The sequence below is a fragment of the Giraffa tippelskirchi genome, chromosome 4 (genome assembly GCF_054371585.1).
Source record: "Giraffa tippelskirchi isolate mGirTip1 chromosome 4, T2T-mGirTip1v1.2.pri, whole genome shotgun sequence".
NCBI lineage: Eukaryota > Metazoa > Chordata > Mammalia > Artiodactyla > Giraffidae > Giraffa > Giraffa tippelskirchi.
In genome coordinates, this window is record NC_137278.1 from 137028305 (window position 1) to 137056212 (window position 27908).

Below are 27908 nucleotides of genomic sequence, written 5' to 3' on the forward strand. Positions count from 1 at the left end.
AATTTTTCCTTTTAATCCTGACCCTGCATTAATTAGATGACTCTGAACATGACAACTAATCTCTGAGTATCTGTTCTTCTGTAAATGCTACTCTACCTGCTTGAACTGCTATGATGATCAATGAGATTAAAAAAATGAGCATGAGTTAGATAATAAGAACATGATTTAAATAAAAAGTATTATTCTAAAATGACTTTGTTCATTGTCTTACTTATTTTAGATTTAGTTCTATCCTATGAGGGCTTCCCAGGAGGCACTAGTGGTGAAGAACCCACCCGCCAATGCAGGAGACTTCAGAGACATGGGTTCAATTCTGGGCTTGGAAGATCCCCTGGAGGAGAGCAAGGCAACACACTCTAGAATTCTTGCCTGGAGAATCCTCATGGACAGAGGAGTATGGCAGGCTACAGCCCACAGGGTTGCAAAAGATTTGGACACTATTGAATTGACTTAGCATGTACAGACTATCCTGATGCTTTTGAACTGTGGTGTTGGAGAAGACTCTTGAGAGTCCCTTGGACTGCAAGAAGATCCAACCAGTCCATCCTAAAGGAGATCAGTCCTGGGTGTTCATTGCAAGGACTGATGTTGAAGCTGAAACTACAATACTCTGGCCACCTGATGCGAAGAGTTGACTCATTGGAAAAGACCCTAATGCTGGGAAGGATTGGGGGCAGGAGGAGAAGGGGACAAGAGGATGAGATGGTTGGATGGCACCACCGACTTGATGGACATGGGTTTGGGTAAACTCCAGGAGCTGGTGATGGACAGGGAGGCCTGGTGTGCTGTGATTCATGGGGTCACAAAGAGTCAGACACGACTGAGCGACTGAACTGAACTGAACTATCCTGAGAATCTATCCTAAATTTCTAGAAACTTTATTATGAGCATGTTAGTTTCATGTTCAATGCCACCAGAGGCCCACATTACCAAATCCATCAAGTGTATATGCCTCTAGGATTTTTTTCTTTATTAAAATATTTAAACACAACTGATGTAAAGTAAAAAAGGAAAAAAAAAGTCTGAGCCAAAGCTGGTATAAATTCTGAATCAATTGAATGTTTTTTGTTTTTTTCCCCTCTATCCCTTAACTCTTTGTATTTATAATCCCCACTTTTTTTTAGGGATTAGAGTAAACTAGATTAGAAATCTCTTTAAGAAAATTAGAAATACCAAGGGAATATTTCATGCAAAAAAACATAATAAAGGACAGAAACAACATAGACCTAACAGACGCAGAAGAAATTAAGAAGAGGTGGCAAGAATACACAGAAGAACTGTACAAAAAAATCTTCATGACCCGGATAACCACAAGGGTGTGATCACTCACATAGTGCCAGACATTCCTGAAGTGTGAAGTCAAGTGGACCTTAGGAAGAATCACTACGAACAAAGCTAGTGGAGGTGATGGAATTCCAGTTGAGCTATTTCAAATCTTAAAAGATGATGCTGTAAAAGTGCTGTACTCGATATGATAGCAAATTTGGAAAACTCAGCAGTGGCCACAAGATAGGAAAAGGTCAGTTTTCATTCCAATCCCAAAGAAGGGCAATGCCAAAGAATGTTCAAACGACCAAACAATTGCACTCATTTCACATGCTGGCAAGGTAATGCTCAAAATCCTCCAAGCTAGTATGTGAACCAAGATCTCCCAGATGTATAAGCTGGATTTAGAAAAGGCAGAGGAACCAGAGATTAAATTGTCAACATCTTCTGGATCATAGAAAAAGCAAGAGAATCCTAGAAAAACATCTACTTCTGCCTCATTGACTACCCTAAAGCCTTTAACTGTGTGGATCACAACAAAAGGTGGGAAATTCTTAAAGTGATGGGAATCCCAGACCACCTTACCTGCCTCCTGAGAAACCTGTAAGGAGGTCAAGAAGCAACAGCTAGAATCAGACATGGAACAACGGAGTGGTTCAAAATTGGGAAAGGAGTTCATCAAGCCTGTATATTGTCACCTTGCATATTTAACGGAGGAGCCTAGTAGGTTGCAGTCCATGGGGTCGCAAAGAGTCAGACACGACTGAAGCGACTTAGCAGCAGCAGCAGCATATTTAACTTATATGCAGAGTTCAGTTCAGTTCAGTTCAGTTCAGTTGCTCAGTCGTGTCCGACTATCTGCGACCCCATGAATTGCAGCACGCCAGGCCTCTCTGTCCATCACCAACTCCCAGAGTCCACCCAAATCCATGTCCATCGAGTCGGTTATGCCATCCAACCATCTCATCCTCTGTCGTCCCCTGCTCCTCCTGCCCTCAATCCTTCCCAGCATTAGGGTCTTTTCCAATGAGTCAACTCTTCGCATGAGGTGGCCAGAGTATTGGAGTTTCAGCTTCAACATCAGACCTTCCAATGAACACCCAGGATTGATCTCTTTCAGGATGGATTGATTGGATATCCTTGCAGTCCAAGGGACTCTCAAGAGTCTTCTCCAACACTACAGTTCAAAAGCATCAATTCTTTGGTGCTCAGCTTTCTTCACAGTCCAACTCTCACATCCATACATGACTACTGGAAAAACCATAGCCTTGACTAGACAGACCTTTGTTGGCAAAGTAATGTCTCGGCTTTTTAATATGCTATCTAGGTTGGTCATAACTTTCCTTCCAAGGAGTAAGTGTCTTTTAATTTCATGGCTGCAATCACCGTCTGCAGTGATTTTGGCGTCCAGAAAAATAAAGTCTGACACTGTTTCCACTGTTTCTCCATCTATTTCCCATGAAGTGATGGGACCAGATGCCATGATCTTAGTTTTCTGAACGTTAAGCTTTAAGCCAACTTTTTCACTCTCCTCTTTCATCTTCATCAAGAGGCTCTTTAGTTCTTCTTCACTTTCTGCCATAAGGGTGGTATCATCCGCATATCTGAGGTTATTGATATTTCTCCCAGCATCTTGATTTCAGCTTGTGTTTCTTCCAGCACAGCGTTTCTCATGATGTACTCTGCATATAAGTTAAATAAGCAGAGTGACAATATACAGCCTTGACATACTCCTTTTCCTATTTGGAACCAGTCTGTTGTTCCATGTCCAGTTCTAACTGTTGCTTCCTGACCTGCATACAGGTTTCTCAAGAGACAGGTCAGATGGTCTGGTATTCCCATCTCTTTCAGAATTTTCCACAGTTTATTGTGATCCACACAGTCATAGGCTTTGGCATAGTCAATAAAGCAGAAATAGATGTTTTTCTGGAACTCTCTTGCTTTTTCGATGATCCAGCGGATATTGGCAATTTGATCTCTGGTTCCTCTGCCTTTTCTAAAACCAGCTTGTATGCAGAGTACATTCTGTGAAATGCCAGGCTGGATTAAGCACAAGCTGGAATCAAGATTGCTGGGAGAAATATCAATAACCTCAGATACACAGATGACACCACCCTTATGGCAGAAAGTGGAGAGGTACTAAAGAGTCTTTTGATGAAGGTAAAAGAGGAGAGTGAAAAAGCTGTCTTAAAACTCAATATTCAAAAAACTAATCATGCCATCTGGTTCCAACACTTCATGGCAAATAGGTGGGGAAACAAAGGAAACAGTGACAGACTTTAGTTTTTTAGGCTCCAAAATCACTGCAGATGGTGATTGCAGCCATGAAATTAAAAGACGCTTGCTCCTTGGAAGAAAAGCTATGGCAAACCTAGACAGCATATTAAAAGCAGACACATTACTTTGCCAACAAAGGTCCATATAGTCAAAGCTATGGTTTTTCCAGTAGTCATGTATGAATGTGAGAATTGGACCATAAAGAAGGCTGGGCACTGAAAAGTTGATGCTTTTGAACTGTGGTGTTGGAGAAGACTCCTGAGAGTCCCTTGGAATGCAAGATCAAACCAGTCAATTCTAAAGGAAATCAGTCCTGGATATTCATTGGAAGGACTGATGCTGAAGCTGAAGCTCCAATACTTTGGCCACCTGATGCGAAGAGCTGACTCATTTGAAAAGACCCTGATGCTGTGAAAGATTGAAGGCAGGAGGAGAAGGGGATGACAGAGGATGAGATGGGTGGATGGCATCACTGACTCAACGTATAAGAGTTTGAGCAAACTCCAGGAGATGGTAAAGGACAGGCTAGCCTGGCATGCTGCAGTCCATGGGGTCTCGAAGAATTGGATACAACTGAGCAATTGAACAATAAAAACTTTCTTTTGTTCCTATGCTGTACTCAAAGGGGCTTCCCTCATGGCTCAGATGGTAAAGAATCTGCCTGCAGTGCAGCAGACCCGGGTTCAGTCCTTGGGTAAGGAAGATCCACTGAAGAAGGGAATGGCTACCCACCAGGACTTTTTCTTGGAGAATTCCATGGACAAAGGAGCTTGGTGGGGCTCCAGTCCATGGGGTCGCAAAGAGTCAGACATGGCTGAGCGAGGTAATGCTCACCTATTTAATTTTCTGTCAAAAGTTTTTCCTAGATACAAGATAAGGCCACTCAACTGACTCATTATTTATTGTGATCACCCTCCTTCTAAACCTTCTTCTAATTTCCCTTATTATGTTTTTTGTGAACTTTCTTTTTCTTGAAAAAAAGATTCTTTAAATTCTAGGCACTTGAAAAGATGTTCAACATCACTAATCAGCAGGGAAATGCTAATTAAAACCACAATGAGATGTTACCTCACACCTGTCAGAATGGCAATCATCAAGTCAGTCAGTGAGTTTTGTCGCTCAGTTGTGTCCGACTCTTTGCGATCCCATGAATCGCAGCACGCCAGGCCTCCCTGTCCATCACCAACTCCCAAAGTTTACACAAACTCATGTCCATCGAGTCGGTGATGCCATCCAGCCATCTCATCCTCTGTCATCCCCTTCTCCTCCTGCCCCCAATCCTTCCCAGCATCAGGGTCTTTTCCAATGAGTCAGCTCTTCGCATCAGGTGGCCAAAGTATTGGAGTTTCAGCTTCAACATCAGTCCTTCCAATGAACACCCAGGGCTGATCTCCTTTAGGATGGACTGGTTGGATCTTCTTGCAGTCCAAGGGACTCTCAAGAGTCTTCTCCAACACTACAGTTCAAAAGCATTAATTCTTTGGTGCTCAGCTTTCTTCACAGTCCAACTCTCACATCCATACATGACTACTGGAAAAACCATAGCCTTGACTAGACAGACCTTTGTTGGCAAAGTAATGTCTCGGCTTTTTAATATGCTATCTAGGTTGGTCATAACTTTCCTTCCAAGGAGTAAGCGTCTTTTAATTTCATGGCTGCAATCACCATCAGCAGTGATTTTGGAGTCCAGAAAAATAAAGTCTGACACTGTTTCCCCATCTATTTCCCATGAAGTGATGGGACCAGAAGCCATGATCTTAGTTTTCTGAATGTTGAGCTGTAAGCCAACTTTTTCAGTCTCCTCCTTCACTTTCATCAAGAGGCTTTTTAGTTCCTCTTCACTTTGTGCCATAATGGTGGTATCATCTGCATATCTGAGGTTATTGATATTTCTCCCAGCAATCTTGATTCCAGCTTGAGCTTCTTCCAGCCCAGCGTTTCTCATCAAAAAAATACAAATAACGAACATTGGCAAGGATGTGGAGAAAAGGGAACCCTTCTATTATGCTGGTGAAAATGTAAATTGGTTCAGACATGGTGGAAAATTTTAGGGAGGTGTCTCCAAAAAGTAAAAATAGAATTTCCATATGACCTAGCAATTCCACTCCTGGGTTTATATCCAAAGAACTCCAGAAACACTAATTTGAAAAGTTACATGCACCTCAATGTTCATAACAGTGTTATTTACAATTGCCAAAGTATTTAAGCATTTTACGTGTCCATCGACAGATAAATGCACAAAGATGTGGTATATATCCATACACACACACACATGTACACACAATGGAATACTACTCATCCATAAAAAAGAATGATATTTTGCCATTTGCAGCAACATATATGGACTTGGAAGGCATAGGGGGCCTGGTGGGTTACAGTCCATGGGGTCGCAGAGTTGGACATGACTGCGCGACTAACACTTAAACTTTTCTTTCACTTTTATGATAAGTAAAATAAATCAGACACTTTATAATATCACTTGATATCACTTTATGATATATGGAATCTAAAAAAATAGTTAATAAAACAAAAAAGAAGCAGACTTCACAGATGCAGAGAACAAACTAGTGGTTCCCTGAGGAGAGAGAAAGTGGGGGGGGGGCAATATTAGTAGAGGATTTTAAAAAAGAATTATTATGGGATTATACGAAATCATATGTATGAAACTTCTAAAAATTGTAAATGGCTCCTCTTGATTTTCAAGACCCTTCATAACTTGACTTCAGGCTTCGGTTCCCACCACCAACTACCATGCATCCTGCTCGATATACTATCTTCCCATGTGTTCTGTCTATTCCGTTTTCAACTCAGTCAACTCTTCCAGTCTTCAAACGTCTGTCTTTCCCATGACCGTTCTTGGACTCCATGAAGAACTTACGGCACATACCTCATTTTACAATGCCCTTCTTATAGTGTCTGATTTTTGTTTGTGTTTTAGTCTTGCTCTCTTCACTTAACTGTAACTTCCTTAAGGTGAAAGTTCAGTCTATATGGTTTTTCAGAACATTTTTATGGTGCTAAGCACATAACTGGTGATCTTTTTTCTGTCTTAGGTGATACACCAAATACTCTCTCGGCAGCATGGTGCCTATTAAATGTCGGGCACTGTGTCAAGCTCAGACGTGAGGTGGGCACTATTAGCCTGCTCACAGAGAACATAGTGTGGGGAAGGTTCAGTCCTATGCACGCACATTCAGTAAACAGTGGTCTTTTCTTTTAAGGGAGCCTAGGGGACTGACAACAGACCAAACCTTAGGCAGTCAGAGCAGGTTTCTCAGAGGAGGTGACCCTTCAGCTAAGAATCCCAGAAAGGATAAGAGTCAACCATGTGAAACAGGCACTAATTCAATTTTTCAGCTTCCTATGATGATTGAGCTAAAAGGGATTTGGAATTGGCCTGAGGCCCAGAGCTGCACCGTGACTTTTCAAACATCTCACTTGCAGTCACATTCTCCTAGCTCTTAGTTTGGTGGGTTTTCCATTAAGACACATGACTTTACTCAGGCAAGCTAATGATATGTATAATGCTATTTTCCTAAAGTCAATGAATCCATTCCCTTAATTACACTCCTGGTCAAACACTTGACTTGAAATAAAATGTGGTAAATTGAACACCAGTATTTCCACCGCAGGTAAAATTCTATATTGTAATTACCTGTCTTTGATTTGGATAGAATTTGTAAGAATATTTAAGAAGAAAGAATGCAATTTTTTTAGGCATTAAGAAAAAGTTTGTCATCAAAGGAGCAATGGAGAGAAAGGACACTATTATTTACTAAGTGCTCGTTGTATGCCAGGCACTAACAAATCTAGTTTACAGCCTTCAAGAACTGTATTGAGGTAAATACAAGAAAGTCCTTTTATAAATGAGAAAATTGAGATTTCAGATAATTTAAGCAACCTACCTCAGGACAAGGAAGACATATTTGAAAATCAACTTATATCCATGCAAAATCCGAAGTCTTTCCCTGTATCACCTTCTTCACCTAGTTGATTCGTCAGAGAGGTAATCTGTAATCAAGCTCTGCAGACCATACCAGGTCCCCCCTTTCAATATTCTCATATCTTCTTATACTTTTCCATAGGAAAAATCACCATAGTTTGTTCTTTTGTATATATTTCTATACTTCATTGATTAATACCTAGTTCTGCCACTAGATTCCAGGCTCCAAAAGGGCAATGCCATTTTTATCCACCACATTTAATGCCCCAGGCCTAGCATATTGTTGGCATTTAATAGGCACTTATCAAACAAGTGACATTGATACCCTGTGGTCTGAAGCAAGAAACTTGGGAGTGGTTGATCAAAGACACTTCCAGTAAGAACAACAGAGTCTCAGAGAGGTGAGAGAGGTACAAGTTGCCTGAGCTGTTTTTGACAACACAACTGTTGTTTGTTGGTTTGAAAATATTAAGCAACACTCTCTAGTAATCTATCACACTTATCAATTGTAATAAAAATATATATAACATGATAAAAAAAAACCTGTCAATACACAAAGACCTATTTTAAATTTGCTAGTATCAGCTGCAACCAGAGAAGGCAATGGCACCCCACTCCAGTACTCTTGCCTGGAAAATCCCACGGACAGAGGAGCCTGGTAGGCTGTAGTCCATGGGGTTGCTAGGAGTCGGAGACGACTGAGCGACTTCACTTTCACGCATTGGAGAAGGAAATAGAAACCCACTCCAGTGTTCTTGCCTGGAGAATCCCAAGGATAGGGGAGCCTGGTGGGCTGCCATCTATGGAGTCATACAGAGTTGGACACGACCGAAGCGACTTAGCAGCAGCAGTTGCAACTGAAAAGGTATAGCTTACACAAAATTATTTTTAAGATAATTTAAAGTTACAGATATTTAAAATCCTCTGCTATTAGTTAAAACTATCTATGCACACACTCAAATGCCTGACTAGAAATAAATGTATTTAATATAAATGGAATATCAATGTTTCCATAGTGATACAATTCTACATTTATGTATGGTGGTGGTGTAGTCACTAAGTCGTGTTCGACTCTTGCAACCCCATGCACCGTAGCCCTCCAGGCCCCTCTGTCCATGGGATTCTCCAGATAAGACTACTGGAGTAGGTTGCCATTTCCTCCTCCAGTGGATCTTCCTGACCTGGGGATCAAACCCAGGTCTCCTGTACTGCAGGAAGATTCTTTACCAACTGAGCTACAAGGGAAGCCCAAGTACATACATTTATGTATATGTAGTTTAGTATCATTTTTATAAGCCTTTAGCTATGAATTGATTCTGCCTAAAAAAATTTCATAGGATTATGTAAGTGCCTGAGATCCTATATATTAATTATGCTGGGGTCATAAATTTTAACTTAGACTACAATAGGGTTCTACAGAACAATTTCATTAATGGTCATATTATTAAAAAATATTTAAAGACAGCCTTAAATAAGCACATTTAGTTTTAGTTTCATTTGGCCCAGTTCTTTGATACAGAACAATCTGGTATAACATGGTGAAAGACTGGCTCATTAGTCTAAATGAGGAGACATTGTTTTCACTTTCTATTAAGAAGTGAAATGCTCTGTAAAAACTTATTCCATTTCTGCAAAGTGAAGAAAAGAAGAAAAGGGATTAAAATAAAGCATTACATAATTTATTTCTTATAGCAACACTTGGTAGCAGTGTTGCTGATCCCATCATTTAAATAAGGGAAGCCAGATCCCAGAGATGTTCCATATGTGTCCCTTGCACCAGGGCTGGTAAGTGACCCATGCAGAGTGTGCCTTCACTGGGCCTCAGTTTACATACATGTAACTGAAGAATAATCAGTGCCTGATTTATGTGATAAGTTAGTAAATGTGATGCCTCCAGCACAGAGTTGATACTTGGTAGGAATTCATATAATTATTGAATTAATATTACTTTAACGAGCTAAATCTATTTTTGGAAGCATAGGTAAAACCCATGCGCCCAAGGTGATAAGGATGAAAAATTTCCTTGTCAGTCCATGGGAAGTGTCACTGGACACTTCCAGTGTGGTGGAGCTGGATGCTCTGAGGGACAAAAGAGTGGCAGCAGGCAGGGATCTAGTCCCCAGACAGCTTCCCTCTGGGTGGGAGGGAGAAACCCGGTGTACAAGAAAGGGTATTCGACACTGTGAGTAGTAAAAAATGTTGACTTCTATAGGAAGCTTAGAAAGGTAGTCAATACTGTCTGTTCAATTTCAATGAACCTCACTGCATCATTAATTCATGAACAATTACCCTATGATCCAAACTGTCAACAGTTAAGCTTAAATTAACAAGAGGTTCCTTCTTAATTGTTTAAAAGCTCTTTAACTGTTTGGCATGCAGTTTGAACATAGAAGAAACAAATATGAAACCCTGAGGAACACTGAAATGGGCTAGAACTTAACAGTTAGGCTATTAGTATTAGGCTGGCCCCAGAGGGGACTCTTGGCTTATGAAATATTGCTATTATTAAAGTTGACAAGGATCTCGGAGGATCTAATATGTCATGTGACAGCTTCTGATTTGGCACCCATGGTGCTGTATTTACAGTATAGTGCCTTTGCTTCTGCAGAGATTAAAAAGACACTTAGATAATCAAGAAATTTGAATGGCACCACTTCTGTGACTCGCTGGCTACTGGAAAAAAAGAAAAAGGAAAGGAAAAACTTAAAATAAGCATGCCAGGACTTCCTGGTAGTCCAGTGGTTAATACTTCACCTTCTAACACAGGGGGTGCCAGTTTAATTCCTGGTTTGGACCTAAGATCGATCCCACATGCCTCATGGCCAAAAAACCAAAACATGAAACAGAAGCAATAATGTAACAAATTCAACAAAGACTTTAAAATTGGTCCAAAGAAAAAAAAATCTTAAAAAGCATGCCAATGGGGGAAAAATTAGCCTTTAGCTTTTATTTAATGTATAAATCAAATATTGAAGAAGTCACCTCTATTCAGAAACTGACCAATTCACAAATGGTATGATTCCAAACTTTTTTTATTTATTGGTTTCTGGGCAATCAAAGCATTTGTGGTTCACACTAGCTGAACCACAGTGGTGTCAGTGGATGGAAAATTACTAAAAGGACACATCAAGGATATGAAATTCTTACTAAACCAACTTGACAGGATTCTTGAAGAAGGCAGCCAGGGGTGATTAGATAAAGGTCAAGCAGTCACTCTAAGCCGACGTAGTAGGATTTTTGCCACAAAGGGCTAGGCAGGCTTGAGGACAATGCCAAGGCAGGAAGTCTAGCAGAGGAGAGCTCTTAGAGAAGCCTGACTAGACTCTGGTCAAGGAGAGTGGGTGCTATGTATATGCTAAGTCACTTCAGTTGTGTCCGACTCTTTGTGACCCTATGGACTGTAGCCCACTAGGCTCCTCTATCCGTGGAATTCTCCAGACAATAATACTGGAGTGGGTTGCCATTCCCTCCTCCAGGGATCTTCCCAACCCAGGGATGGAATCTGCATCTCCTGTGACTCCTGAATTGCAGGAGGATTCCTTACCGCTGAGTCATGGGGAGCCCGGTCAGGGAGAGCCTTTGTCAATTGCACAATAATGTGAATATAGGTAAAGCCACAGAACTGTACACTTAAATGGTTAAATTGGTCAATTTTATGTTATTATTATTTTACCACAATAAAAAAATTACCAAAAAAAAACAAGCTATGACTCATACCCATCATGGACTTCTCATCTCTTTTTCTCATAGTCTGAATTTTAAAAACTTCAATTCCATCTCTTAATACAGCTAAGGACTTTGTCTTTAAGACAAAATCTGTCTTATATCAGTGTCTCAGTATTTTAAGAAAATTAACTTGGTTAAAAACTTTCTCTTCCAGGTTTTGTATTACTCTTCACTATCCTGGACAAGTTTTCTGAAAATGTTCCAGTTTTACAGGAAGTCTTTGGAACACAATTCTGGATAAGTCAGCTGAACAGTTCAGACTAGAACTGAATTTATCATGTCAAATTTGAAGTGATATTTCTTTTAGTATAGCCCTAGTTCCTATTAAGTTTTTTGGTTTGTTTGTTTATTGGCAGCCATAGCATGGTGATGGATCATATTCAGCAATAAGATGTTTTCATGCCTGTTGTTACCAAGCCTCTATTCTGTATGTTTGCAGCTTGGTTTTTCAAAACCCTTACACTTCTTCATAAATAATTTAAAATTACGTTTGTCTACTGTTCTAGAGGTGTGGTGTTCAAATATTTTGAACAGTGAAACTCTGAGAGAAACTGTATAGGAATCTGCAACAAAATGGAAGGTGTTCTGATTGACGTGGGTAGTCCCACTTCCATTTACTACCTGTTTTAAGGTCTTGGTCTCCCCCTCAGTGGCCTCTGTGACATTATCTGCAGAAGCTAGAGTTTTGGAAATGCAATTGTGTCTATATATATTAAGATATATTTTCTTACTTCTGACATCATATCATTTCCCTAAATTCCTTAAGCAACTCACTCTGATTTCAAGAGTCATTGAGGTAAGGCATCGTGGATGCAACAGACTTTGTTTATATTCTCTCTTAAAAACTATTTCTGACTTTCCCTTTACCTCATAACACTGGGCTTTTTAATGGTCTCTAAACTCCCTCATAATGAGAAGATCTTTCTGTGACAGGAAGATTCTAGAATTCACTGAAAACAAATGAGCTGAAATGGTAGCACAAATTCAAGATGCACATTAGGGGAAAATGTTCCATATCTCAAGCAAAGATATCTTCTAGTTATGGATTACGACATTGATTATGACATTTGTTTTGCCTGGCTAGAATTTGCCTGGCTAGAATTAGAATGTCTAGTCTGAGATAATAGTTTTCCAAAAGTAGCTGAATGAATGAACTACAAGAGCTAATAGTTTTCTCATTGCTACATTTACTTACTGGCTGAATAAAATGCGCTGTTCCTTAAAGCTTCAAACTCTACATAGAATTGACAGTGTTAGTTTTGCTGAAATTTTTGGTAGTTTCCATAATCCATGACAAATGAAGTTAATTCAACTCAATATATATTTATGGGAACTCTTACTGCATCACATTGGCCAAATGGTGGTGATTCTAAGATAAGTATGATGGCTCCTGCCTTCTAGTGTACCCTGCACTGCTTTGGAACTTGCAAAGGAAATCAGCCTTAGCTAATACAATTAGTATCAACTTTCATGATATTCTATAGTCAAAGCATAAAAGGATTCTTAATCACCTTGAGAAAAAGCTTGGGGTTTTGATCAACTAGAGATAATGTCAAACTGCATTAGGATGACAAGTCTACTATTTAGAAATTATTTAGCTGGCTCACTGCTTTACAGAGAAAAACATTTTTTTTTTTCACAGAAGTTCACAGAACTTTTCACAGAAGTTCAGGCTTGGGTCTGGCTAATTAACTTATGTGTATAATATCGAGGAATATATTTTTCTTAATGGGCATTTCATGATAGCCCTCTAGCCAACTCTGAAAGTGTGGCGATATGGGATTAAAATATTGAGAGCTTCTGACCCCCAATTGTGGGTTTCTCACTGACTTGGAACTTCAGCTGCACAGCACACTAATATCTGAAAGGATTGACTCCAAATACAATAATACACTTGAGTAATTTGCTTCTAGAAAAACTGCAACTCCTACTTCAAACTGCTGTGCAACAATAAGAAAAAATTTTCTTCTATACAGTGGAAAGGAAAATTATCCATTAATGGCCACAATGAAATATAAATATAACAGATGCTAAAATATGTAACATGCTCATTATCCCAAGACATTCAGTGATTAACTATGCACATTCTCTTTTGTTATGCAAAAACATGCAGCCGCTTTATTGAACATTTTAAGGATTCCTAAGCAAGTAAAAATGAGCATGTCTTTCAGTTAACATGCTGTATAACACCAATCAAATTTCCAACGGAAGCATAAACATCTTCCACTTAATCATCTTGGCAAAAATTATGACTTTCATTCAGAACACAATGCTGTTACTCTTCTATATAAGTAAGGCAAATTTAATTATTTTATTTTATACTTATCCTCTTAAACATAGTTTTATATCTGGATGCATTATAAATTCACTTGAATTTCGGTAACTGTGGAAATGTGAATTATGTAGCTGTGATCCTTTCTCCAATTTTTAAATATTCACTAAACTTTTTCATTTAATTTTCATTAATTCTTATTTTCAGAGATGCTGAGAATCTTAGAATAAATGACATGTATTTTACTCATCTTTGTAGCCCCAGTACCTAGCCTATACCTAATAAATATTAACTACATATTAATATATGCAAGAGCAGATAAACACATCTTTGAGTGTTTCAATGACTTTTTTCTGACTAAGGTCACAGTGGTGAAACTTCAGAAAAAAGGTCATGTAAGAAATGGACTCCCAAGGATTCTGGGCCATCTGGCTCAGGGCAGAGGGAAGGGAAGATCTATCTGTTAACAGATCAGATAACTTGTGAAACTCAGGTTTGAGAAGGGGGAAAGACTCATGAACCTGTCTAGATTTTTGAGAAAATTCAAGCCCTCATTTGGGCAGCACATTGATGACTGTGGAAAGGGCTCACAGGAGTAAGTGTGAGGCTGCCAGATGAGGCTGGGGTTGGGAGGGCTCTCACAGGACACTGAGGGTTCTCCTAAAGACAACCAGCGCCATAAGAGATTCCAGAGAAGTGACATAATGAGAGATGCTGTGTAAAAGGAAATTCAAGGTGGGAGATGGATCTGATGCTCTGAATTTCAACACACTGTTCTTAGTACAGCCTTCTGGTACGACAGAGAATGGTTACATGCTTTGTTCCACTTCACAGTGGAAGATAACCAGCATGCTCCTTCCTAAAGTCTATGCTTTAAGCCAAACATCCCATTCCCTCCACCATTCCTTTGTCATTCTGATTCTCTCAGCATCCTGGTTGTTGACCTTTGGGCAAGCTCTCTGGTTTGTCAATGTCTCTTGAAACACAGTGCCCACAGTTTAGCATCAGGCAGAACCCACAAAGGAAAAGATTTATAGATTTCACCAGACCTAAAGTGAAAATAGCTGCAAATTGAACAAACTCAGCCACAAACAAAAATGTGAGTCTCCGATTATCTGCATCAGAATCACATTTAGGCCTTCTAAGATTCAGACTCCAGAATCTTATCCTTACTTCTTATATTGTATTTTCTATGAGCAGTGCTCAGGAACTTGCATCAAACATGCATGTGCACACACACACAGACACAGACACACACATATGCATGCACACATACACAGCCACTCCTTACTATGTTGAGGTAGGTTCCTTCTATGCCCATTTTTTGGAGTTTTAATCATAAATGGGTGCTGAATTTTGTCAAAGACTTTTTCTGCCTATTGAAATTATCATATGGTTTTTATCTTTCGGTTTGTTAATATGGTGTATTGCATTGTTTGATTTGCATATATCGAAGAATCCCTGCATTCCTGGAACAAACCCAACTTGATCATAGTGTATGAGCTTTTTGATGTGCTGCTGAATTCTGTTTGCTAAAATTTTGTTGAGGATTTTTGCATCTATATTCAGTGATATTTGTCTTTAGTTTTCTTTTTTTGTGTTGTCTTTGACTGGTTTTGGTATCAGGGTGATGGTGGCCTCGTAATGAATTTGAAAGTGTTCCTTCCTCCACAATTTTTTGAGAGTTTTAGAAGGATCGGCATTAGCTCTTCTCTAAATGTTTGATAGAATTCTCCTGTGAAGCCATCTGGTCCTGGGCTTTTGTTTTTTGGGAGATTTTTGATCACAGCTTCAATTTCAGTGCTTGTAATTGGGTTGTTCATAATTTCTATTTCTTTCTGGTTCAGTCTTGGAAGATTGAACTTTTCTAAGAATCTGTCCATTCCTTCCAGGTATTCCATTTTATTGCCATAGAGTTGTTCATAACAGTCTCTTATAATCCTTTCTATTTCTGCATTGTCTGTTGTAACCTCTCCTTTTTCATTTCTAATTTTATTGATTTGATTCTTCTCTCTTTTTTTCTTGATGAGTCTGGCTAAAGGTTTGTCAATTTTGTTTGTCTTCTCAAATAACCAGCTTTTAGCTTTATTAATCGTTACTATTGTTTCTTTCATTTCTTTTTCATTTATTTCTGCTCATATCTTTATGATTTCTTTCTTTCTACTAATTTTGGTTTTTTTTCTTCTTCTTTTTCCAGTTCTTTTAGGTATAAAGTTAGGTTGTCTATTTAATGATTTTCTTGTTTCTTGAGGTAGGACTGTATTGCTATAAACTTCCCTCTTAAAACTGCTTTTGTTGTATCCCATAGGTTTTGAGTTGTTGTATTTTAATTGCCATTTGTTTCTAGAAATTTTTTGATTTCCTTTTTTGATTTCTTCAGTAACCTGTTGGTTATTTAGAAACGTGTTGTTTAATCTTCACATGTTTGTGTTTCTTACAGCTTTTTTCTTGTAATTGATATCTAGTCTCATAGTGTTGTGGTCAGAGAAGATGCTTGATACAATTTCAATTTTATTAAATTTACTGAGGTTTGATTTGTGACACAAGATGTGCTCTGTCCTGGAGAATGTTCCATGTGCACTTGAGAAGAAGGTGTATTCTTCTGTATCTGCATGGAATGTCCTGAAGATATCAATGAGATCCATCTCATCTAATGTATCATTTAAAACTGTGTTTCCTTATTAATTTTCTGTTTTGATGATCTGTCCATTGGTGTGAGTGGCATGTTAGAGTCTCCTACTATTATTGTATTACTGTCAATTTCTCCTCTTATGTCTATTAGTGTTTGTCTTATGTACTGAGGTGCTCCTATGTTGGGTGCACAGATATTTATAATTGTTATGTCTTCCTCTTGGATTGGCTCCTTGATCGTTATGTAGTATCCTTCCTTATCTCTTATAATCTTCTTTAAGATCTATTTTGTCTGATATCAGGATTGCTACTCCAGCTTTCTTTTGCTTCCCATTTGCATGGGATATATTTTTCCATCTCACTTTCAGAATATATGTGTCTTTAGGTCTGAAGTGGGTTTCTTGTAGATAGCATATAGATAGCTCTTGTTTTTGTATCCATTCAGCCAGTCTGTGTCTTTTGATTGGAGCATTTAATCCATTTACATTTAAAGTAGTTATTGATATATATTTTCCTGTTGCTAAAAATAGCAAAAATTAAGAAAACTTAATTGTTTGGGGTTGATTTTGTAGATCTTTTTTATTCTCTTGTATTTCTTGACTATATAAGTCCCTTTAACATTTGTTGTAAGGCTGGTTTGGTGGTACTGAATTCTCTTATCTTCTGCTTGTCTGAAAAGCTTTTTATTTCTCCATCAATTTTGAATGAGATCCCTGCCAGGTACAGTAATCTTGGTTGTAGATTTTTCCATTTAAGTACTTTAAATATATCCTGCCATTCCCTTCTGGCCTGCAGAGTTTCTGCTGAAAGATCAGCTGTTAAGTGTATGAGGTTTCCCTTGTACGTTATTTATTGCTTCTCCCTTTTCAGGGAATGTGTAACAGGAGGCTTCCTGTGTGCTGCTTTTCATCTGTCATGAATCCTCTGTTCCTTATCAGTTCCTGACTTCAGGAGTGAGTGGAGTAAAGACAGCGGAGTAGCAAGCTGTTCCCAGGACTGAGGAATGCATGCATTTCCTCCATTTGCTTTTCCATATGGTGAAAGTGATTATTTATGACCCTCTTCCTTTTGATATGGACTATACGGTAAAAGTGATTATTTACAACCCTCTCTCTTTTGACATGGATTGTCTTCTAGCTTTATGACTCCTGTTACTCCTTGTTTCCTTGATAATTTGTAAGAGTCGTCTTTTGATCTTTATCTTTGTGGAAAAAGCTACCTTGTAAAACAGTATATATACTGACACAATGTTGAATAAAGCACCCTTGTTCCATCAGAGCTTGGGTCCCCGTGTCTTTCTTTCTCTCTCTTTCTCTATCTCTCTTTTTCTCCGGCTAATTCTCTGGAGCGTGGAAACCCGCTGAGCTCACTTTCTTGCCCGGGCTTTCAAGACGTCCTGGAGAGGACGCCCTGTGCCTTCGTGAGCAGTGCAAACCCTGTGTCAAGGGCTTTATTGGTTCTCTGCATAAACCAAGGAATTTTAACCTCTTTCTCTCTTCTACTTTCTTATTGTCGACTCTGGACCACCAGGTTCTGGTCCATTAAAGGACCCCAACGCTCCCTTCCTACTTTTAATATTCTTTCTCTGTTTTTAGTCTTTGTTAGTTTGATTAATATGTGTCTTGGCGTGTTTCTCCTTGGGGTTTATCCTTATGGGACTCTTTGTGTCTCTTGGACTTGATTGACTATTTCCTCTTCCATGGTGGGGAAATTTTCAACTATAATCTCTTCAAAAATTTTCTCATACCCTTTCTTTTTCTCTTATTCTTCTGGGACCCCTATAATTTGAATTTTGGTGTGTTTGATATGTTCCATAGGTCTCTGAGACTATCCTCAGTTCTTTTCATTCTTTTTACTTTATTCTGCTCTTCAGAAGTTATTTCCACCATTTTATCTTCCAGCTCACTAATTCATTCTTCTGCCTTAGATATTCTGCTATTGATTCCTTCTAGAGTATTTTTAATTTCAATAATTGTGTTGTCTTTGCATGTTTATTCTTTAATTCTTCTAGGTCTCTGTTAATTAATTCTTGCATTTTCTCCATTTTGTTTTCAAGGTTTTTTATCATCTTTACTGTCATTATTCTGAATCCTTTTTCACTTAGTTTGCCTATTTTCTCTTCATTTATTTGGACTTCCATGTTTCTATTTGTTCCTTCATTTCTATAGTATTTCTCTGCCTTTTCATTATTTTTTAAAACTGATTGTGTTTGAGGTCTCCTTTTCCCAGGCTTCAAGTTTGAATTCTTTCTTCTTTTTGGTTTCTGCCCTCCTAAGGTTGGTCCAGTGGTTTGTGTAAGCTTCCTGTAGGGTGAGATCTGTGCTGAGTTTTTGTTTGTTTGTTTGTTTTTCCTCTGATGGGCAAGTCTGAGTGAAGTGGTAATCTTGCCTGCTGATGATTGGGTTTGTATTTTTGTGTTTTTTTGTTATTTAGATGAGGTGTCCTGCACAGGGTGCTATTGGAGATTGGGTGATGCTGGGTCTTGTATTCAGGTGGCTCCTTTGTGTGAGTTCTCACTATCTGATACTCCCTATGGTTAGTTCTCTGGTGGTCTAGGGTCTTAGAATTGGTGCTCCCACTCCAAAGGCTCAGGGCTTGATCTCTGGTCAGTAAAGAAGACTCTACAAGTGGTTTGTTATGGCATTAAGTGAGATTAAAACAAATATCCAAAAATGAGAAACCAAAGATGAACCCCAGACAAATGGCAGTCACAAATCAGGCAAATAATAATTAAAATAATGGAATATACACATATACATCCATGAGCAAAGTCAGAACAGTCCAACAAAAATAAAGTACAATAGATTGATCCAGTGAACAAAGGTAATAAAAAATTATATTTACCAGTTAAGAACAAAAGTAACTAAAGCACAAACTGGAAAACAAAACTAAAGCAAGGTACCAAGTGGGCAATAAAGCAATAAAAACAAAACTAACAAATATGTTGAGAGGACAGGAAACAAAAAAAAAGAAATAATAGATATGCAAAGTTAAATAGAGGTAGATGAAGATTTATATACATTAAAGATTAATCTCAAGGGGAAAACAACAATAGGAAAGGAAAACAAAGGCATAAATGTAGAGAAAATATAACAGGCTTAAAAAAATTAAAAGTTAAAATTATAAAAAAGAGGAAAAAAAAAATGGAAGAAGAAAGAAAAACAGGGAAAAAAAGGAAAACTCTCCAGAACTGCAAAAGCCCAATGTAGAGAGGCAGAGGTTTATAACAACAATAAAAAATGTGACTGAGAAAAAAAAGAAAAAAAAAAACTCAAAAGCTTAATTAGATTTCATAGTGCCAGTAAAATCGACAACTCCAACAACTGCAGGGCAGGGGGGGGCCGGTTTGAGGGGAAAAAAAAAGAAAAAAGAAAATCCAAAAGAATCTACAGAACAAGTCAAAACAAGAATAATAAAAGTTTTTCTTGAGTCACTGCTGTCAGAGTCTTTTCCCTTGCTGGAAGTCACAGTCCACCTCACCTCCCTAGGATACCCTCCAACACTGTGCTGATCTCTGGACCTGCTGTGGGGGCAGCTCAGATTCTAATCTGGTCCTACTCTTGTGTGTTCTTGCCTCCATTGTCCACAGCTATCAGAACTAGTACATCTTTTGTGGGAGCTCTCAATGACCTTTTATATATTCCACAGACACAGAGTCTGCCTAGTTGATCATGTGAATTTAATCTGCTGTGTACAGCTGGTGGGAAGGTTTTGGGTCTTCTTCCTTAGTCACACTGCCCCTGGGTTTCAATTGTGGTTTTATTTCCACCTCTGCATGTGGGTCGTCCTCTGGGGTTTGCTCCTGAGGCTGCCCTGGAGGACCTGGGTTTGCCCCTGTGAGGGCCAGGTGTGGAGGTGGTACAGCTGTCTGGGTTGCAGGGGTTCTGGCAGCACCAGGTACTCTGAGGAGTTGTTGGCTAGGGCAGCAGGAAATATAGTGCTCTAGAAGGATTCCCTTCTAGCAACCAGTATTGGTCAATATGCTCCAGTATTCTTGCCTGGAGAACCACCTTCCCTGACAGAGAAGCCTGGCAGGCCACAGTCTACAGTGTTGCAAAGAGTCGGACACGACTGAAGTGACCCTGCACGCATAGATGTAAGACTTCTTTTGCCTGTGGCAGCTCTGCCCCAGAGAGAGTTGAGTGTGAAGGTGGGGCAGCTGCTTGGCTTGTGGGGACCCTGGCAGCGCCAAGTGTGCAGGGACAGGGACTGCCTCCACCACAGGAGTTATGGCCCTATCAGAGTCTTTTTTCGAGCCTCTTGTAGCTGGTGATCAGAAGGCCTGTTTGGCCAGTGATTCTCCTTAGCTCTGCCCATGCAGGCACTTAGAGGGCTTCCTTGCCTGGGGTCTCTCTCTGTTGTTTGGCGCATCAGGCACATAGAGGGGCCCCCCTGGCTGGGGTCCTACTCTGTACATTGGCATATCAGGCACTTAAAGGGGCACTCTGGGTGGAGTCCTACTCTGCAGTTCAGGGCTCAGGTGTTTGATGGGCCAGCCTTTCTATTGTTCACCTGCCAATGCTGGCTTGTGGGGGGAGAGAGTCTATGGTGACGGCTCCACCCCCTACACGTGACTCAGCAGTATTCCCATGCTTCCATGGCTGCCTGACTTTCCTCCACAGGCATTTCCCACCACAATCTCCTCTCTCACATCCCCTTCATCTGTCTCTCCTCAGTCAATAGCAGCCCTTGCCCTGGGATTGTTCCACGATCCCTAAACTCCAGCTCCCAACTTCTGTGCTTCCAGGGGACCTGCGTCCCTGTCCAGGGTATGTATGGCTGTGGCAAGGACTGTCTGATTCTCATTCCATTTAGACTGCCACAGATCAGCTGTTTCACTATCAGTCTGACTCAGACTGTTGCCCTGATGTGGGGATCATACCCCTGCTTCAGTTCCCCCACCCGGTGAGGGCAGGTCCAGTCCTACTAACACTCCTGTTTTCCCCCCTAGTTCCTTCATCCAACCAAGTTTTGCATGGTTCTACATATTCTTTTCTGCTGATCAGGTACTCCTGTCCACTCTAAGCTGGTGTTCTGCATGCACTTCTGTGTCTGAAGGTGTATTCCTGATGTATCCACGGAGAGAGATGTACTCCATGTCCATTTACTCCTCCAACATCTTGTTTTCTTCTCTGACAGTTGTCTTTTAAGGCCTTATTCAACATGCTGGTCCAAGGACTAACAATATAGTATAGTCTAAGTTAACATAATAAAAGATGAATTAACAATATATTTATAATTTGGTATACTACAAACAGGCTTTCATATAAGGCATAATTATGATAATGATGGGCTTCTCTGGTAGCTCAACTACCCACTCCACTATTCTTGGGCTTCCCTGGTGGCTCAGACAGTAAAGAATCCGTTTGCAATGCAGGAGACATGGGTTCGATCCCTGGGTTGGGAAAATCCTCTAGAGGAGGACATGGCAACCCACTCCACTATTCTTGCCTGGAGAATCCCCATGAACTGAGGAGCTTGGCAGGCTACAGTCCATGGGGTTGCAAAGAGTTGGACAAGACTGAGCAACTATGCACACATGATAATGATAGTCATAGTAATAACAATAAAACATCATAGGAAAATAAATCTAATGAAATTACAGGCAACCAGAAGCTATGCTGCCAGCAACACTTTCCCAGGGAGAAGTGCTTCTCATGTCTCACCTCCTTTTCCTCCCATAATGACAGGAATGGCTTAAGGATGGGAAACAAAAACAAAAAAGCCCCTACAATTTTAAAAGATGGGGGTAGAGAGGGTCTACCTCAGAATAGTAGTTTGATAATATGAGTATTTTCTTTTACTCTCCAAACATAGAGATTATTGTCCTTATGCAAAAATCATGTACAGAAAGAGGAGTAACAAGGCATGGAACAATAGAGTGTAATACAAATAGCTCCTTTATGATTCCAGAGCACAACAAAAGTCAAAGACTTTTAATTTACTTATAGGGCTAACATAACCAAGATAAAAATTAGCAGGAAGGAAAGGATACACACATCTCACTTAGAAATATACTTGCAAAACTGACTGCAGTGGTGTATTATAAATAATGCACTATCACAAAGAGCAATGACTCTAGTGGTGTAAGGATGGGTCAAAGTAAGAAATCTATTCTCATGGTTTATTACATTAAGAGTGCAAACTAAAAACCATACTAAGAAACAGCACCTCTATGATGTTGAAAAGTTGCTTTATTTTATAAAACACTCACCATAAATTTCTGGGCTTCCCAGGTGGCACAGTGGTAAAGAACCTGGCTACCAATGCAGGAGACATAAGAGGCTTGGGTTCAATCCCTGGGTTGGGAAGATCCCCTGGAGGAGAGCATGGGAACCCACTCTGGTATTCTTGCCTGGAGAATCCCATGGACAGAGGAGTCTGGTGGGTGACAGTCCATAGGGTCGCAAAGAGTTGGACATGACTGAAGCAATTTAGCACATACACACACACAAATTCCTGATTAAAAACTTAGCAAACACTTTTCTTAATGTGTTAGACACCAACAGCAAAAACGAAACAATGATCAAACAAATCTGTAAGAAAAAAAAAAAACTGGAACCTCAGTAATGAATAGTATCAGCTCATGTGCTTGATGTTCATAAAGCAATTTTAGTATTGATCAAATATCTAGCAGAAGGAAATAAACTCAATCTAACAGTTTAAAAAACTGAAACACAATAAGGCATTTTTGACCTATGGACTAGCAAAAAGATTTAAAAGAGCAACAATATCCCATATTAGCAAAGATTAGAAAAAGATATTAGCTTTCTAGCATTACTTATTATAAAACTACTACAAACTTCATGCCTTAAAACAATACAAATTTATTATCTTATAGTTCTGGAAGTCAAAAGTTCAAAATCGTTCTCATGCAGCTAAAATGAAGGTGTTGGCAGGCCTGTCTTTGTTCTGGAAGCTCTAGGAAAAATCTACTTCCTTGTTTTCTGATCCTAGAATCTGCCTGCATTCCTTGGCTTATTGGTTGGCTCCCTTCCTTTAGGTGCAAAGCCGGCAATATTGGGCCAACTCTTTTTTAAGCTGCTATCCTTCTGGTTCTGCCTCCCTCTTCCTCTTTTAAAGACCTTTATAATGACATTGGCCCCTCCTGGGTATTTTAGGAAAATCTCCCTATTTTAAGGTCAGCTGATTAGAAACCTTAATTCCAGTGCAAACTTAATTTCTCTTTGCTGTGTACCTTAACATATTTGGAGGTTCCAGGGATTAAGATGTGGATATCTTTGTGTGCGTGTGTGTGTGTGCTGGGGTGCATTATTCTGCCTACCATACCGGGTATCTTCAGTCACTGTTGGGGGTGTATAAATGATCATAATCTTTCTGGCAGATTGACTTTAAAATGTCCTTGTAGGTTACTAGGCATCATGGGAATATAGTTGTATATTAATTAGATTTGCAAGTTCCCTTTAAAGCATGGCTTTAAAACAGATCTCAAAAGAACTGTCGAAAATGTTTACACTGGCCCTCCTCCATCAAGTTCAAGGGCTGATGATCTACTCTTTCTGCCTCAAAAGCAAGTTACAATCGTTTGGATAAGGAAACAATTTTCTAAAACATTCAAAAACACATCAGACTTATTGTTACTGAGGGATGAGGGCATCAGAAAGCCATTTTAGTGTTGAGATAAAGTGTCTGAATGAATTTGAACAGAAAAGGTGAGAGTGCTTTAACACTCTAGATCTCTAGGAGTCAACAATTTTAGAGAAGTTTCATTATTCATTTAGGTATTTATCTTTTTGGTACCATCTCAGAAAATACACATTTTATTAACAAGAGAATTCTAGCAGTCAGACAGAAAATGTTTCTGAACTGCTAATCATACAAATGCAGACAGAATTAACACCTGGACCATGCTGAAGATGACAAGTTTACTGTCTTCTCCATGACAAGGCTTGTCTCATAAACTTCAAGTAATTTTATTCTAATCAAATTATTACCTTTTTATATTTCATTATACTCTATCTCACACAGCTATATATTTTTCCAGTTAGAACATCTCATTTTATTAGAATTCCTTTTTTGAGTTCTCCCACTTTACATTGTTAAAATCTACAATTTTTCCCTCTCTTCATTAAAATAAACCATAACTTTTCAATTATAATTTTATTATAAATAAATATAGCATAATTTTATTATAAAATATAGTAAACATATATTTAAAGGTATGTTTGTTACTAAGTTTGAATCCTTGAGTGATTCTATATTAAATATCAAGCATACTGATGTATTAATATTGTGTGGTAAGGAGTTGAAAATAGATGATTGCTATTTTTATAAATTAATAAAGTATCATGGATTCTCTATGACTATATTTAGGATTATGAGCTTTTAAATTTTAAGTATTAATTCATTTTGTGTAGTCTTCCCACCCACAATGACAGACATTTTTACCTAATGTGAAAGCAAGTTTTTGTTTATCTATCACTCCATTCTCAAGGAAGCCCCTCTGCTAAGTCAAGGCTCATTCATAATATTCTTACTGCTTTTCCTTCTTCCAGGAATTATAAAAAATAAAAAAGGTCTGTCATGCTCAGAATCTCTCTCAGATGACTTTTGAATCTGAATTTTCCTAACCTATTTCATAATACAGGGAGGAACAATCATAGCACCACATTTTCCCACTCTTTCAGCCTCTTTTCCAGCTGTCTATAAGTGGTATATTAATGGTGGTCATGGAGGACACCAGTTTCAGCTAGAAGAGTTTACCTGAGCAAAAACTGGGCTCAGGGAAAAACCGTAAAGTTAGAACAAAGACTCTACTCTGGGTCTACAATGATTGCGCCCTGTAAAATATCAGATGATAAATATTTCTAGAACCCACACCACATTTAATGTATAAGTTGTCTAATGTCAACAGGACCTTAAAGAAGCCCTGTAAAAATAAACATTTTGATTTTTGATCAATAGAAATACAATTCTCATGTAGAAAACTTATAAGAAGCTCATAAAAGTACACTGGCTCCAAAGCCTAAAAATATAATAAAATTGCTTCCATTTGTAAATATTGTAAAACTTTTCATTTAAAACATGATTAATGAGTCCCAGTGACTTGTCAGGTACTTGTCTAGGTGCTGGTCTGAGTTTAACCAACACCTCTTGAATATTCTCTATATTAGACTTAACTATGCCATGTAATTCTCACAACTTTTGAAATAGTGAGATAGTTATATATATACAAATGAATAAACAGTGCAATAGGGGAGTAACTCTAATTGAAATTTATAAAAATTGCCGTGGACATATAAGAAAAGACGCACTTAGGTTTTTCTGAGAGAGGCAGATGAGGCTTCACAGAGAGGACTGCATTTAAGCTGAGGATTGAAAGATGGCTAAGGGCAACCAAACATGCACACTTTGCATTGCATGTGCAAAGGCCTGCACCATGAACAAAGACATCATGGTTTTGGTAACCAATGGGTATTTAAGAATTAAAGGAATATAAGCTGTAAAAGGTGGGGGACAGTAGAGCGTGCAAATGAATTTCTTTTTTTTTCTTTAATAAATTTATTTATTTTAGTTGGGGGCTAATTACTTTACAATATTGTAGTGGTTTTGAAAAATTTTGAGGATCAAATTTTTATTTGAAAAAGATTATTTGGAGAAATGGAGTAAGCCTAAAAGAAGAGAAACAGTATTGTACTCATATAAGTGAAAGTTGATGGTAACCCAAACCGAAGCAGGAGCTTACCAGGTGCTACCAGTGGTAAAGAACCTGCCTACCAGTGCAGAAGACATAAGGGATGCAGGTTTGATCCCTGGGTTGGGGAGATCCCCTGGAGGAGGGCACAGCGACCCACTCTAGTATTCTTGCCTGGAGAATCTCCATGGACTAAGGAGCCTGGCAGGATACAGTCCATAGGGTCGCAGAGAGTTAGACGTAACTGAAGTGACTGAGCACACAAACTGAAGCAGAGGTTTATAGAAGGGTGTACAGGAGAACAAATTCAAAAGATGTTTAGCAAAAAGAAGGCCTAAGCTTGACTGTTGGCTGGAAGGTAGGTGAGAGAGAAATATCTTTTATATTTCCCAGTTTTTTTTTTTTTTTTCACTTGTGTGACTAAGTTGATAGTAGTCTGAGGGATTCATGATTGGTTAATTTTAAATACGATAACCCAGAGAAGTTCATGGAACATCTAGGAGGATATAGCTAGTGAGCATTTAGATATCCAAGTATGTCCCTGAGTTTCCTAATTTTGCATTCATACTATCATCTTATTCATTAAAACAAAAGATATTCCTTGGCACCTAGTCACTTTAGAAGGAATGAAAATAATTATAAACAACGAATTTTCATTGCTTTCCCCAGGGATACTTTTATGCAGAAACTTGTTATAAAACTAAGAAATTTATACTCCTTTGGTTTCATGTTATTCTATTCTTCTCAACTTGCCAGTTAAGTGCACTCAGCTATCAAACAAATATTAAACAAATAAATGGTAAGCATCTCAGAAATAAATTTTTTAGCAAAGGGATATTTAAAAAATATATTTTCATCAAAAATAAGAGAAAAATGCAACACATATATATTTGATGTTAACTGTTCAGCTTTTCACAATATGCACCACAAGAATGATGTATTTTTATAGGGGAAATGCAAAATTCAGAATAATTCCCCAAACTTCATCAAATGTGATAAATTCTGAGTACATCTGGCAATATGAATTTTCTTGGGGTTCTTTTATGTAATTTTATGTATAGCCATCTGAATTGTAGTAACTACAGACATTCACTTATAACTAGGGTTACCTTAGAGCAATCAGTTTCAGAGAAATTCATTTGAGCAAATAAAAACTCATATTCACAGGCCAAATCCTCTAGCTATAAGAAGACCTGAAAACCTGCATTTTTAACTGGCTGCCAGGTGACTGGAGTCACAAGAATCATCTGTAATGCCTAGTAATCCCTCGGCCCCACTGTATACTTTTAAGTGAGAAACTTCTGGCAATCTCCCTATAGTCAGAAAATTCACACTTTCGTAAGTTTTGGTGATTCTTCCAAACAGGTAAGGGTTTAAATCATCCCCTTAGGGTACATCTCTATTAGCAGACTATGGACGCAATGCACTGAGACTTCAGCCTCTTTATATATCATCACATTACTCTAGTTTTCTGTGTATGTGTTCGCAGTAGTTCAGTCGTGTCCAACTCTTTGTGACCCTATGGACTATAGCTTGTCAGACTCTTCTGTCCATGGGATTTTTCTGGCAAGAATACTAGTGTGGCAAAGATAAATTCAAAATGGATTAAAGAGCTAAATGTAAGACTAGAAAGTATAAAACCCTTAGAGGAAAACACAGGCAGAACACTCTTATGACATAAATCCCTGCAAGATCCTCTATGATCCACCTCCTAGAGTAATGGAAATAAAAACAAAAATAAACAAGTGGGACCTAATTAAACTTAAAAGCTTTTGCACTGCAAAGGAAACTATAAATGAGGTGAAAAGACAACCCTCAAATTGGGAGAAAATAATAGCAAATGAAAAAACTGACAAAGGATTAATTTCCAAAACATACAAGCAGCTCATACAAGTCAATACCAGAAAAACAAACAACCCAATCAAAAAGCGGGAAAAAGACCTAAACAGACATTTCTCCAAAGAAGACATACAGATGACTAACAAACACATGAAAAGATTCTCAACATTGCTTATTATTAGAGAAATGCAAATCAAAACTACAATGAGATATCACCTCACACTGGTCAGAATGGCCATCGTTAAAAAGTCTACAAATAATAAACGCTGGAGAGAGTGTGGAGAAAAGGGAATGCTCTT

The 27908-nt window shown here is 38.7% G+C and overlaps 1 protein-coding gene across 17 annotated transcripts in view; it reads right to left on the reverse strand.

Moving 5' to 3' along the window:
• Window positions 1-27908, reverse strand: part of TMEM117 (transmembrane protein 117) — a 543516-nt gene that overhangs the window by 59903 nt on the left and 455705 nt on the right. The gene's annotated exons all lie outside the window — the stretch shown is intronic.